At 51.9% G+C, this 2,487-nt stretch overlaps 1 non-coding gene across 1 annotated transcript; it reads left to right on the forward strand.

Annotated features, from left to right (window-relative positions):
- The first annotated feature begins 1,537 nt into the window (after window positions 1-1,537).
- TRNAT-UGU (transfer RNA threonine (anticodon UGU)) lies at window positions 1,538-1,609 on the forward strand. Its single transcript has one exon. It is a non-coding gene; the product is annotated as a tRNA-Thr (tRNA).
- Window positions 1,610-2,487: the final 878 nt, after the last annotated feature.

Below are 2,487 nucleotides of genomic sequence, written 5' to 3' on the forward strand. Positions count from 1 at the left end.
AATAACTAAGAATGTATTGAAACAAAATCATACAAATATGTTCAATAGAAGGAAAGGAAAGGTCCCCTGTGCAAGCACCAGTCGTTTCCGACTCTGGGGTGACGTTGCTTTCACAACGTTTTCACAGCAGACCTTTTTACGGGGTGGTTTGCCATTGCCTTCCCCAGTCATCTACACTTTCCCCCTAGCAAGCTGGGTACTCATTTTACCGACCTCGGAAGGATGGAAGGCTGAGTCGACTTCGTAGTAGGAAAGGAAAGATCCCCTATGCAAGCACCAGTCGTTTCCAACTCTGGGGTGACGTTGCTTTCACAACGTTTTCACGGCAGACTTTTTACAGGGTGGTTTGCCATTGCCTTCCCCAGTCTTTTACACTTCCCCCCCCCCCAGCAAGCTGGGGACTCCTTTGACCGACCTCGGAAGGATGGAAGGCTGAGTCAACCTTGGGCCGGCTACCTGAATCCAGCTTCTGCTGGAATCGAACTCAGGTCGTGAGCAGAGAGTTCAGACCGCCGTACTGCTGCTTTACCACTCTGCGCCGCGGGGCCACTGTTCGATAGACGACTAAATAGCGATAGCAATTCCCCGAATGTTTCGAAGGGGTCCCAACGAACAGGAGGTCGACTTGATTATTCCAGCTTCGAATCCTCTTCTAGCAACCGCATCTCTCAACCAAAGGCAAAAGCTCAGAAAAAAAATATCAAAGCGTTTTTGATGCATCGATGAGTTGCAACAACCCCACAAGATTCTTTTTCAGGGCCTCCAAAGGCGGCCCATAGAATTCCCCATGGACAAATGGGACAGAAAGTCTCCAGGAAGATTTCAAAACGACGCACAACTCCAAAAGGCTCAAGGCCTTGAGATATTTGTTTGGAGCACCCTATGCTACAAAGGATGCACACCTGGATTCCACATAGTCAACATCACAGCTGTCTTTTGGACTCTGCCTGTAACAGGCAAATGAACATGGACGTGCAGAATCTATCTTGGGGAAGGGACGGTGGCTCAGTGGCAGAGCATCTGCTTGGGAAGCAGAAGATCCCAGGTTCAATCCCCGGCATGTCCAAAAAAGGGTCCAGGCAAGTAGGCGTGAAAAACCTCCTCTTGAGACCCTGGAGAGCCATGAATGGGGCTGTGGCTCAGCGGTAGAGCATCTGCTTGGGAAGCAGAAGGGCCCAGGTTCAATCCCCAGCATCTCCAACTAAAAAGGGTCCAAGGCAAATCGGCGTGAAAAACCTCAGCTGGAGACCCTGGAGAGCCACGAATGGGGCTGTGGCTCAGTGGTAGAGCATCTGCTTGGGAAGCAGAAGGTCCCAGGTTCAATCCCCAGCATCTCCCACTAAAAAGGGTCTAGACAAGTAGGCGTGAATAACCTCAGCTGGAGACCCTGGAGAGCCATGAATGGGGCTGTGGCTCAGTGGTAGAGCAACTGCTTGGGAAGCAGAAGGTCCCAGGTTCAATCTCCGGCATCTCCAAAAAAGGGTCCAGGCAAGTAGGCGTGAAAAACCTCCTCTTGAGACCCTGGAGAGCCATGAATGGGGCTGTGGCTCAGTGGTAGAGCATCTGCTTTGTAAGCAGAAGGGCCCAGGTTCAATCCCCGGCATCTCCAACTAAAAAAAAGGGTCGAGGCAAATAGGCGTGAAAAACCTCAGCTTGAGACCCTGGAGAGCCATGAATGGGGCTGTGGCTCAGTGGTAGAGCATCTGCTTGGTTAGCAGAAGGTCCCAGGTTCAATCCCCGGCATCTCCAACTAAAAAGGGTCCAGGCAAATAGGTGTGAAAAACCTCCGCTGGAGACCCTGGAGAGCCGCTGCCAGTCTGTGAAGACAATACTGACTTTGATGGACTGAGGGTCTGATTCAGTAGAAGGCAGCTTCATATGTTCATATCAAAGTGACCCTCCTGCTGGACTTCTATCCAGAGAAGAAGCTGTCCCCAAATATCTCCCAACTTGCCCATCCTTGAAATAAACAATATTGGACACTGGAGGGTCTGGGACAGTGTGTTGCTGTCTTTTTGGTGCTTGGAGGGGGGGGGTCACAGTGGGAGGGATTGTGGAGTTCTGGCTCTGCTGGTAGACCTCCTGATGGCCTCTGGGTTTTGGCCACTGTGTGACACAGAGTGTTGGACTGGATGGGCCACTGGCCTGATCCAACATGACTTCTCTTACGTTCTTAAGAGCAGAGGTCAATGAGTGGTTATTTTCCTCAAGGTATAGAGGGAACGAGCTCTGTCTGCCCGGGCTTGATGTTAGAGTTTTCCTTCTCTTGGCTGGCGAGGTTGGTGAGCCCAGCCTGCCTATCCGGTTATACCGCCGGACATTCGGGCGCACCATGACGTGGCAAACTCTGTGAAAAATGGGGGGGGGGATCAGCGAGAAGGTGTTGCCACGGATGCAGTAATGCAGGAGAGGCCATTGCAGTGACAATCTGCCAGGCATAGCCGGACAGTGACCACGTGGCGTTCACTACACCGGGAAAGGAGAGGC

The sequence above is a fragment of the Heteronotia binoei genome, chromosome 4, assembly GCF_032191835.1.
Source record: "Heteronotia binoei isolate CCM8104 ecotype False Entrance Well chromosome 4, APGP_CSIRO_Hbin_v1, whole genome shotgun sequence".
NCBI lineage: Eukaryota > Metazoa > Chordata > Lepidosauria > Squamata > Gekkonidae > Heteronotia > Heteronotia binoei.